Consider the following 12,280-nt stretch of genomic DNA (forward strand, 5'->3'; position numbering starts at 1 on the left):
CTTCCTTATACTGCATTCTTCTGTAGTGCTGTTGGTACAAGTGACGATCGACTCAGAATGTGTGCTGTCGGGAGACTGAGGTTAATACTTTGAAATTATTTTGACTTGAGAATTTGTACAGAATGCAGGAAATTCCATTATGCCCTGTGCCTGAACTATCTTTTCAAAGCTGTCATGTTTCTATATGTAATCGCCCAAAAGACAAATTCAATAGTCAAGCTTATTTCTTGATAAATCCACGATGCGAGCCCCCTTATGGTAAATTCCTTTTGAAGAACAATAACAAATTGTCTAATGGTGGGTAGGTATGATTAATAGATTTAAACTAGCCAGCATTTCAGTCTAAAGCACAATGATAGGAAATGCACTGAGATTGACCTGAGATTTGCTTGTTCACTCTGTATTCACGCTTATGTTATCCCTTCCTCTCTCATGCTGTACATGCTAGTAGGTCAGTCTGGAGTTGATTTGAATTTGACACCTGACTGGCACTTCGGTTTACAACCACTCCTGTAAGTGAAGCTTTCTAGAATGTTAGACAAAATCTCTACAGAATGTTCTGAACAAAAAAATAGTGAATAAATTAATGGACTCAATTGATATTCTGATCAACCCGTTCTGAAGAGATCGTCTTAATGATTCTTGGTAACAATTATCTTTTGTTCCTGATCTGCGTTGCATTGATTTTATCCTTTCACGATCAGACTAATATACCTGCAGCAAATCTGTTAAATGTAATAAGATTTGTTTGAATTTTATTCACACAATGTTCTAAATCAAGCAATAACAGTTTTCTCTAACTCCACTTGATCAATTGAACATTTATAATGAACAGAAAATATATCAGCAACTCCAACTAACATGAATACAGATCCTTTAAAGTAATGAAATGTCCCAAAGTGCTTTACCACACGAATGATGACACCCAGCCACATAAGGAGATTTGGACCGGAACTCTCCGTCCGTTCATGCTGGTGAGGAAGGGGAGGGAGAGGAGGTGGAGAGTTGTGGGGAGGGAACTCCTGAACTTGGAACAAGGCAGCTGTCAAAGACAACTGGCGATTCACAAGAGAAGCGCAGATATCCCAGAGGTTTGTGGGCTGGAGGAGATTACAGAGATGGGGAGGGGCAAGGGTGTGGAGGGACTTGGAAACAAGGTTGAGAATTTTAAGATCAAACCCTTGTTTGACCAGGAACCAAATATTATGTCCCATAAATTACTGGCAGAACATTTTGCGGATGATTTGCCAAATGATTCGCCAGACCTGACATTGCCAGCATGGACTCGGAACATTTGAGTTCTCAGGTACATATTAATGTTAAAGTTCTGTGGACACACTTGCTCATCTCAGAGTGCCTGTACTCCTTCAAACACCAATGAGTTTATTCATTTGTTGGCAGTCCATCATTTTCTAACATCTTTCATCATTTGGCTTCCCCATGGCCAGTTCAGGAAAGAAGTGGATGGACTTCAGGCTGTAATGTTCAATTGTTCTGTGTTTGACTTTGTGAGACTGCTTACAATTGATTCTCACTGTACTTGATTGGTTAAGCCGTGGTGTGCACTCAGAGGAAAGAAAACAAAGCTGTCTAAAGGGTTGAGGAATGGAGTAGACATTTTAAAGCACTGCTACACACAGAAATTAGTATCAACTGTGCAACAACACTGGTGACAAAGACCCCATGGCTAAAGACACTGATGATAATGCCCTGAGCTGTGGCAGAGCACGACAATACAGAGTACCATCACAGCATGTTTTTTAAGCTGGGTGGGTTAGAGGAGACCTTGCCCCACATTGGATGTCTAGAATGTTTTTAGCCTGCTGTACCCTACACAGCTTTAACATCTTGAAAGAGGTATGTTATGACAGGGCTGGAGAAGTCTGCATTAATAGAATAATTACAAAGCGCAAGCAATCATATTACTCTTTCATCACACAATGCTTATCCCGAGTGCGTACAGGTTTCTATGTGTTACCTATTATAGAATTCCTTCTAATAACCAACTAAGAGACTCCTCAGAGAAGGTAACTGGGTCATCATCAAGTATAGAATGGTCTTTGGTCTGAAGTGGTGCACAACTCAAGGCAACTGACTCCTTACAGAGTGTCACTCCTGCCTCCTGTTCCAGAGTGTGCTCCCGTGCAGCCTGACTTTTGCCTCACATGGTCCATTTGTGTATAGTTCTGAGTTTGAATTTTGGAGACTTAGCATGTGTGACTCTCCTCCCAATAGGAAAAAAACAGCTTGAGCCAATGCTTGTATTTCCCAGTTTTTCTGTTGTTCCATTTTAAGGTATACAAGACCAGTTCGGACCAGTGTTCTGATTTCCCTGTTTTTACTGTTTTGTTTTGTGATAGCAGTATTAGGCAAGTGGGCTCTGACTATTTCCCTGGATCTGTGGCCCCAATGTTCAGCAGAATGGCTGGGCTAATGGAAGCTGCCAGGATTCAGAAAGCCAATCTAACACCAATCTGCTCAGCAAGAAGATAGAGTACATGAGGGAAGGGCTAGTAGTTGAGGAGCTTGAGAGAGCTGAAGGAAGCGTTTTGGAGTTATCAGTCTTTTAAAATGGGGCAAAGGGCCTTTGATCTCTCCATGCAAATAATTGGTGATAGGGCAGCTGTATAAGAATTCGAGTTGGAGCCATTTTTAGCCAGATGTGCTGCAAAACATTATAATAATAATCTTTATTGTCACAAGTAGGCTTAGATTGCAATGAACTGTGAAAAGCCCCGAGTCGCCACATTCCGGTGCCTGTTCGGGTACACAGAGGGAGAATTCAGAATGTCCAAATTACCTAACAGCACATCTTTTGGGACTAGTGGGAGGAAACCGGAGCATCCGGAGGAAACCCGCGCAGACACGGGTAGAACGTACAGACTCTGCACAGATAGTGACTCAGCCGGGATTCGAACCTGGGACCCTGGCGCTGTGAAGCCACAATGCTAACCACTGTGCTACATTAGCGGTACAAATATGTGTTGGTGCCCAGTTAGCGGTACAAATATGTGTTGGTGCCCAGTATGTAGGTAAGAAACAAAGAAAATTGTGCCCTGTGTGAAAACTTGCATACTCTGGTCAGGTTGTTGAACTTGTTGTGACTCTGATCTGCAGATCCTACTGAGAATTGACACTCCGTGTTGATGCCAGTTCCCCTGGGTGGTATAGGTTACATCTATGGCAGGCTTAATGGTACCAGCACCCAGGACTCGGCAACTCCTGCTGTCAATCTCCTCAAACAGTGCTGGTAGTACAATGTGCATCTGGATGGGTCATTAGCTTTCTGTCCTCTGGGCACAGATGTTACTTGTGTGATCACCATTTTGTACTAAAATGGTTTCAAGACAGCTGTGAAGTTGGTAGAGAGTGAAATGAAAGAGCCGGTCACTGCTGCTCTCTTACCTGTCTGATCCTGAATATTCGGCTGAACTGCTTTTTTTAAGGTTGGTCACATAGTTTCCGGGTAGTTCAGCTGCTTACATTGAGTTAATGTGAGCTTTACACCAATACCTGTAGCAATAGGAATGGAATTAAATAGACATAAAACCCCATGTGTAACTCCCTCTAAAGGGGCACAGCAGCATAACTCACTTTGAGGAAATTGTACACCCGTATGTAGTGATCATCCTACTGATGTTGCGAGGTAGTGGGGGGGGACCGTGGCTCAACATGCAATCCATCAGGTTTAATCTCACAGCTTGCCGGCCAGTTAAAGGGGGGTTGCCGTTTGCCAGGCCCCCGGTGACAATCAGAAGCCCCTCCCCGCAGTTTTGCCTCCCCCTTTCCCACCCTCCATCCTGTCCAACATGACCCAAACCCCTCCTCAGTGTGATCTGTCGGCCTGGTCCCAGTGAGAACCATAACTAGAAAATGCTGGACAATTTCAGCAAATCTGACAGCATCTGTAGAGAGAGAACGGAGCTAACGTTTTGAGTCTGGATGACTCTTCGGCAGTGCTGGGACATAACTGAAAGTCCTGGTGCCTTGCTGAATGCCACCTCCTCGGCCTGTCTGCAGCACCAGCAGTGACCAATGCTCCTTTCAGTGCTTCCAATTGGCTGATAGCTCAATGAGGCGCGACTTACCCCTGGAAATGGAAAGAAGTCCTGCCTCCTGCTAATGTAGGTAGCTTGTCCTCAATGCGTAATCCAGCCCAATCAGTCACATTGATATTGTGTTTCAATATGCAAGTTGACATGGTTGAGGTAGAAAGCCACTGCCCTGTGTCGATTGGCAGTACGCTCTGAGATAAAATGATTACAGTTATTGGTCCTGCATAGTCATCGTTTTTGTTTTCCAAAGCATAAAAAAAATTATTGAAAGTGTTTTGAAGAAACCCAGAAAATAGAAGAACAATTGCTTCACAGCTCCAGGGTTCCAGGTTCGATTCCGGCTTGGGTCACTGTCTGTGCGGAGTCTGCACGTTCTCCCCGTGTGTGCGTGGGTTTCCTCCGGGTGCTCCGGTTTCCTCCCACAGTCCAAAGATGTGCAGGTTAGGTGGATTGGCCATGATAAATTGCCCTTAGTGTCCAAAATTGTCCTTAGTGTTGTGTGGGGTAACTGGGTTAGGGGGATGGGATGGAGGTGTGGACTTGGGTGGGGTGCTCTTTCCAAGAGCCGGTGCAGACATGATGGGCCGAATGGCCTCCTTCTGCATTGTAAATTCTATGATTCTATGAACTGTATTTGAGCCTGTAGCAGCCACCTTTAACATTATTTACTTTACCAATTACTTTATGGTAGAGTATTGACATAACACATAAACAGACCTTTACAATATGCAGATTTCAATAAAACATGCAAATTAAAGTTTGGAAAGCAGCATGTTTTCACTTCGCATACAGGAATAAATTTTACCAGACCATATGCTGCCAACTGGGCCTCATATACAGCTTGTACACGTAGTATACAGGCCTAGTATACAATATGGGAGTGGGTACAGTACCCCCCCCCCAGAGTATGATGGAAAGGGACACATGACTCGAGCCTAGAGGGCAGTTTTGGACTGGACAGAGATGTGTGTAGAGGTAAGCGTGGTGACAGCTCCGAACATAGACTTTATACTGTATATGTGCAGAGTTACTAGTATTTACTAAACACTAACCGTCAAACTATACAAGACTCAGAACCTCTTTGTGAGTCCTATACGAACTACACACAGCATCTGACAACATAGTGGCAATTATCAGAACAACCCAGAACCTCACAGAAACTGGCACAGAACTTTAAAAGCCATAAGATAAAAAAAGCAGCATTCTGATCTGATGGGAAACATCAGAAAGAAGGATGCAGAAGGAGATTGCCAGAGAAAAGCTTCAAAGCAGGATTGGCAGCAGAAGCCAAAATTGAAACTTCACACTGCAGCAGAAGACTGCATTAAATCAGCTGGAAGGCCTGCGCAAAGTCAGAAGACCTAGTAGGGGTGGGCTTAAAAAAAAACTTTCGCTCTTGGTCAGGACGGGTGTTAAAAAGCTTTTAAACCAGCAGCAGTCGGAAGCGCCGTTTTGAAAAGGCACTATAAACAGCCTGGGTTCAAAATCAGCGCGTGACCACATGGCAGCTGAGCTCGCTCTAGTTGAAAAAATACTTGAACTAACTTTTAAATAATTGCCATTTTTAACCCCAGCAAAACGCAGGACTCAACGGGTTCAAGACTGAAAAATACTCAGATACTGCGGGGAAGACTTCAATAAAATCGACCCAAGAGTATCTGCTGGAAATTTTAAAACGGACATCGCGAACACCGTTGCTGCAGGAGCTCACCGAAAATCCGACAAGCGGGGGAAACCTGGTTAAACAGAAGTATACTACAGTATCATCTTGGATTTCCTTACATCATTCAAATGAGCGGCACAGTTGCACAGTGGTTCGCACTGTTGCTGCACAGCACCAGGGACCCGGGTTCAATTCCCGGCTCGGGTCAGTCACTGTCTGTGCGGAGTTTGCACATTCTCCCAGTATCTGCGTTGGTTTCCTCTGGGTGCTCCGGTTTCCTCCCACAAGTCCCGAAAGACGTGCTTGTTAGATGAATTGGACATTCTGAATTATCCCTCTGTGTACCCGAACAGGTGCCGGATTATATGGCGACTGGGGAATTTTCACAGTAACTTCATTGCAATGTTAATTTCATTTCATGTAAGCCTAGTTGTGACAATTGTCAAGATTGTTACTATTATCTGTGCACATTTTAATTTAAATAGCCATGGATCAAAGATCTAACATAGCAGACCAGTCAGGACCCAAGCCAGGCTGAAAATTGGAAACTTTGGAGAAAAAGTTTTGCTTGGATACATGTTTGCTTCAGGTCTGGATAAAAAGACAGTTGAATAGTTATTCGGTAAGTCCAATAGCCAATGATATAATAGCTAAATAAAGAGTCGTAAAATGCTAATGAATCACTGGCAACATTTGCTGAAATTTTAAAATAGTTTGACATATATTTTAATCTGAGCAGTAATAAGAGCTTGAAAGAGCAAAGTTTAACAAACGTGAGCCAACAGCCAGGACAACCTGTTCACTCCTTCATGAATGAGCTGCACGGAATGGTTGATGGCTGTGACTATGGTGGCTTGAAGTCACAGCTAATCAGGGATAGGATTGTTGCTGGAGTGGCAGTCACTGCACTCTCAGAACATGTTTCAAGCTAAGGAGATGTGACCCTTGAAAAGGCCCTTCAGATTGTCACGCAATCCAAAATTCATTTGCAGCAAAGATCCATCTTAAGGTCAAAAAGCAAGCCATGGTACAGAACAACATCCACGATCCAGCTGGTAAAACAGCAGAGGAGAAGGGACACTCCAGGTCTAGGGAAGCAATATCTTAACTGACCACTAGAGGGTAGGTTCCTATGCTAGTGTTGTGGAGCCAAGCGACCCCTTGGCGCGATCTATATTCGTCAACCTGAGCAAGGTTCTACTTGCAACCGCAAAGGACACTTTAGAAATCCACGTAGAGCTAAAACAACGTGATACAGGGACAATCCCAAAATGATTCGTGAGGTTGAGGTATCCCACCAACAGGAAGCACAACCATGCTTCTTGGATAAGATCAAAGATCAGGGGCGGGATTCTCCGGTCCACCAGCTGTGCTTCCGGCACGGCGCGACCCGCCGGCTGCGAGATTCTCTATTCCCGCAGCCACCCAATGGTTTCCCATTGTGGCCACCCCACGCTCTTGAGAATTCCGCAGCACATTCTGGAATGTGGACACCTCGGTTAATGGTCATCGCACAAACTTTAAACTGGATAATGGGGCCAACATTACGGTTCTCTTGGAAAAGGAAACATGACTGCTGACCCAACAGCTGATGCCACTGTAGCTCTATTAATAATGTTGGTGAACCAGAAGCCTTCCCTTATATCGATCAAATGACCACATAACCAGTTAGTCAGTTCAAAAGATGGTTTATTTACATACACGAGTTATCTCGACATGCAAACACAATATCTACTACGAGTTAAACTACACCTATCAGCTACAATAACCTGTACTTAACTTCAGGGCGACCGGCACTGTGCAAATGGATAAGGCCTTTATCTGGATTTCACTTGACTGGTTCGAAGAAAGCGGCTCTGTCTCTGCTGGGCTCATCTGTCAGGTAGCGATCATTGGTCTTGAACTTGGCTGGCTGTTCCTGCTGCAATTGGGTTGGCACAGGCCGGATCCAAAAGAGACAGAACACATGGCTGTGCTCCCTTTTATCCCTCTGGGATTTTGCGCTCTTTGGGGCGGTCCTTAACCTTGGACCCAATAGTTCGACAGGGCTCTGATCACTGTCTTCGATTTCGACCAATAAAGGGGCGGGTGCCTTGGTGGCTGGGCGGGACCTTAGCGGTCATTGACCTTGGCAGTTGGCTTTCTGAGTAAGGGGAGTGGCGCCGATCAGTCTGTGGCTGTACCGGTTGCTTGATTGGAGTTCTATTGTCCTGCGAAAATGGGCCATTAAAATGTAAACGAGCGGGGGTTTTGATCAGGCCTGGTTACCTGTGTTTCAGATACACATAGGCCCTGTATCTATCTGAGTCCTGGGTTGGCCATAATTCCCAAGGTCCTTTGTAGGTGGCCATCTTAGATGGCTACATTCCGACCTCTTGATCCTGAACGCAAAGCGTGGTGGATCACACGATTGATCCTTGTTCATCCTTGGTGGACCGGTCATCCTTGGTCAAGGCAAGGTTCTACTCTACTCTATCTTATGGTTTGGGACATTTACCTAATATTCCATTAATACATCCATAAATTAATTCATCAAAAAACGGTCACTCTAATTCAGGTCACTATAAAACATTTAATTTATCCGCACGGTTGATCTCTAGTTAACGCTATCTAAGCTACTCTCATGCTGCTGGTGAATATCAAAGAACTTGTATACAGTACAAAATTTAAAACAGCAGCATCACATTTCTACTTAATCCTAATAAAGTTAAAGAGGTACATGGTTTATCTTTATCAGTGATTGTTACATGAGTTTAATTTTGTTGAATTCAAACGAAGGGGGATCAGACTGTCTCTCGGGGAGCGGGAGGCTTTTGCTCGCCATTTACGGAGTCGGAGTGTCTGAATGACACTGCAGATTATTGCAATTACTGGAAGGGCCTCTACTATGTATGAAAGGGGGTTCCATTTGGCAATGTTTTCGCACCAAGTGGGGGGTTTCGATGTCTGTCTTTATGTGTGGTGTCGTGTCCGGGCTGGTGGTGGCCTGTTGTGTGGTAGTGTTCGGGGCTGGTGTGGGGTTTGTTAAAACAGTCCGTTGTGTGCGCAGTTGCAGAAGTCCAGCGATGATCCACACGCTTGTCAGCAGTCCTTGCTTCATCCTGTGTTTTCTGTTTTCCGGGTGATCCTGGGGGTGCAAACATAGTATCTGTTATTATCTTCGGTTAATATCTCGTTTTATTTGTCTTTCTCTCCTTACTCCAATTACCTGTTATGATTGTCACCATGTGTGACTCCCTCATTTTTTTTTTTTAAACACTATTTTGAGAGACAATAAATGCAAATTTTTAAAGTACAGAGACTCTCGCAGCTTGTGGTCGATGCGGGGAGTGGTCGGACAATTTCTTCGACCAGTCTTTTCTTTACTTGCAACCAGTGGTGGTTGAGGCTTATCTTAACCAGCCGAATTTCAGGGCGGCCAGTTTTATAGAGTTTTGTCCCAGGGTTCAGAGGTAGTTCGCGTGTAGCAACGTGTACAGCAACCAATTGTTTCCTATGTGTAAATAGCAGGTGGGGAGCGACCAGGGGGTCGCGGAAGGTAAAGGAAAGAAGGGGTGAGCGTACAGAACGTGGCAGAATGCATTCTTTATACCACAACCAAAGGGAGAGTAGAGAAGGTGAAACTGAGGCCGTTTCTGTGCCTTGGTCGCGGGGGCCGTTGGATAATCCGAATCGTCGTGCCTTACTAGTCTGCAAGAGTTGTCGCGGTGCCAAAGAGGGGCTTGTTTGTTGTGAAGCGTAGGGGCGGTGGGAGTGGAGGGCAAGTTACTGTGGTCGGGCGGTGGATGTGACGGTGGCTGGGGGAGGGCATATAGCTAAGTCGTGGTTCCGGGGGCTGGGGTGACTGTGGGCAGAGAGATCGCGCCAGTGTTCAGGGATAGTAATGAAATCCGGGAAGCTCTCGCTGTCGTTGGTGTCAAGTTCAAGGTGAAAGTCTGTACCTGTGGGCGGAGACAAGATCGGGTCTGTGGGCGTGTACAAGGGACAAATGCCGGCATGGCTGGGGGAGGGTTGGCGTAGGGGTTGGACTAGGTTGTCGATGGACGGGGTGTAATCATCTCGATTGTGAGAGAGATGTGGTGGGAGTGGCTGCATTGTGATCCATAGACTTTGAGTTGGTTGATGTGGAACCAACCAGTTTTACCGTTGGTGTACGCTATCTTGTACACGGAGGGGCTCATTTTGTAAATAGGATCCTGTAAATTTGGGGGAAGAGGAAAGAACTGGGGTTGTAAAATGAAACTATTATTTGCTGACCGACACGGGGTGGACGGTTTTGTCAAAGCAGGTTTACTCTGCTTCCTTCTAGCGCCTAATCGGACAGCTGCAGCGAGTTGTGCCGCTTTAATGTTATCTGTAACCTGTTGGACTGCTTTTTCGTGAATGAGGGCGGTTACTGTAGGGCTTGCCAGTTCGAGGCCTAATAAATATTCAACACCCTTCATGAGCCGTCCGGTCATGAGAGTGTGGGGGGTGAAACCTGTGGAACTGGGAACGGTGTTCCGAATAAACATGAGAGCAAATGGGAGGACCATGTCCCACGTGGTATTGTTCTGTTGCACCATCTTCCTAATGGTCGCTTTTCAAGTTCGATTCATTCTCTCGACAATGCCACTGGATTGGGGGTGATATGCTTTATGGAATTTCTGCCTGATCCCAAAGATTGTTGAAATATTTTGCATGACTCTGCCGGTGAAGTGGGAACCTTGGTCTGACTCAATGCTGTGGGGGAGACCCCAGCGTGTGAATATCTGTTGGGTCAAAATCTTAGCAGTGGTCTTTGCTGTGTTTGTCTGTGAGGGAGACGCTTCTACCCATTTAGTAACGGTGTCGATTACAACCAGCACGTACTTGAAACTGTTTCTGCAAGGGGGAAAGGGGCCAATGTAATCAATTTGTAATTTGTCCAAGGGCCATTCACAGGTCAGGTGTGACGTAATTGTCCTTTCTTTGAGTAACGTTCGGGATTGTTCCGTGCACAGATAAGGCAATTCTCGACATAATGGGTTACATCGCTTTTTAAACCGGGCCACCAACACAAAGGTCTTAAATGGGCAATGGTATTGTCTATCCCCTGATGTCCGTGTCCGTCATGAAATTGGTAAATGAGCTGGTTTCTGTCCTGGGTGGGGACCACATAAATTCCGTTTTTTAAAACTATGCCGTCCTGTACAGTCAGTGCAACCTTCCATTTATCATAGGGCGCTGGGAAGGTGCCGTCTAAAACCTGTTTGAGGGTGGCGTCTGCTTTTTGGGCTTGAGACAGATCCTCAATATTGGTGTATCGGTTCGCTTTCGGGTAGCTGCCAGAAGTGACCATGGCGTGATCCTGCTTTGGCTCGGGCCTCTGCCTTTACATTACCGGGTGGGGAGGAGCGATGGTGGCTTCTTACTTTAATGATACCGTATGTGCGGTCTGAGGCTGTCTTGAGAATGTGCTTTAACAACGGGGCAGAGGGTAGGGGTTTTCCATCAGTTGAAACAAAACCTTGCGATTCCCACAGGGGCAGGAATTCTGTTAAGTTGTTGCACACAGGCTGTCGGAGTGTATGTCTGCGGGGGTTGGAAAAGAGTCGGGGTGCTGAATTACATAGGCTATGGCTGCGAGTTCTGCTGCTTGTGAACCTAGGTGGCCAGGCAATTTTAAAGAGATCTCTTCTAGTGGGCGTCCCTGCGCGTCTTCCGTGTAAATTCCACAACCAGTAATTCTAACTCCATTTTCAATTGTGGAGGAACCGTCTACATAAATCTTTTAAGTATTCCCTGTGTTTTGGGAATCCTGTGTCTTACTGCCTGCTCGTGGGTGTAGTGACTTTGGGATAAACGGTCCTGTGTGGTGTTGGGCTGCTATGATCTGGCACTCGTGGGGTCCCTGCATATTGGAGATTATCGGCCAGAAATGTGTGGGTTTTGGTGCGTTTTACCGTAATGTCCCTGCCTTGTAACAGTAGTGTCCAGCAGCTGCTCTGATTTGGCTGACTGAACCGTCCTTTAATCTACCATCTAGTAATAGTTGCGCGGCAGTGTGCTCGGTCAAGATCGTGACTGGGTTGAGGCCTGTGATGTACGCAAAGCACTGTACTGCCCAAAAGGATGTAAGCAAGTGCCGTTCGCAGGCTGAGAATCCTTGCTCTATGGGGTCTAATACTCTTGAGGCATAGGCTACAGGTCCTAAATGATCGTGTCGTTCTTGCAGGAGTACTGCTGATAGGGTTCGGTCGGTGGTTGCTACTTCTCTGGCATAGGGCAAGTCTGGGTCTGGAACTCGTAAAGCGGGGGCTGTGCCTTGGGAACGTTTTAAATCATCAATGGCACTTTCGTTTAACTCTTGCCAATCGGGAGCATCTTCCTCATCTAAATCCTGCCCGAAAGTGTACCTGAAGCCATTCTGTACTGAGAATAGCAACTGTAACTTTTCTATCTTCTGTCGGCATTTAGCATGGTCAACGGTACTCTGCATCTGTTCCTTATTGGAGCTGTGGAGCGCCCTCAAAGCTGCTTTTAAATCTGCGCATTTGCTAGTTAGCTGGGCGACCTGTTCTGTTTCCTCTCTTACCAGGAC

This window comes from Scyliorhinus torazame, chromosome 2, assembly GCF_047496885.1.
Source record: "Scyliorhinus torazame isolate Kashiwa2021f chromosome 2, sScyTor2.1, whole genome shotgun sequence".
Lineage (NCBI taxonomy): Eukaryota > Metazoa > Chordata > Chondrichthyes > Carcharhiniformes > Scyliorhinidae > Scyliorhinus > Scyliorhinus torazame.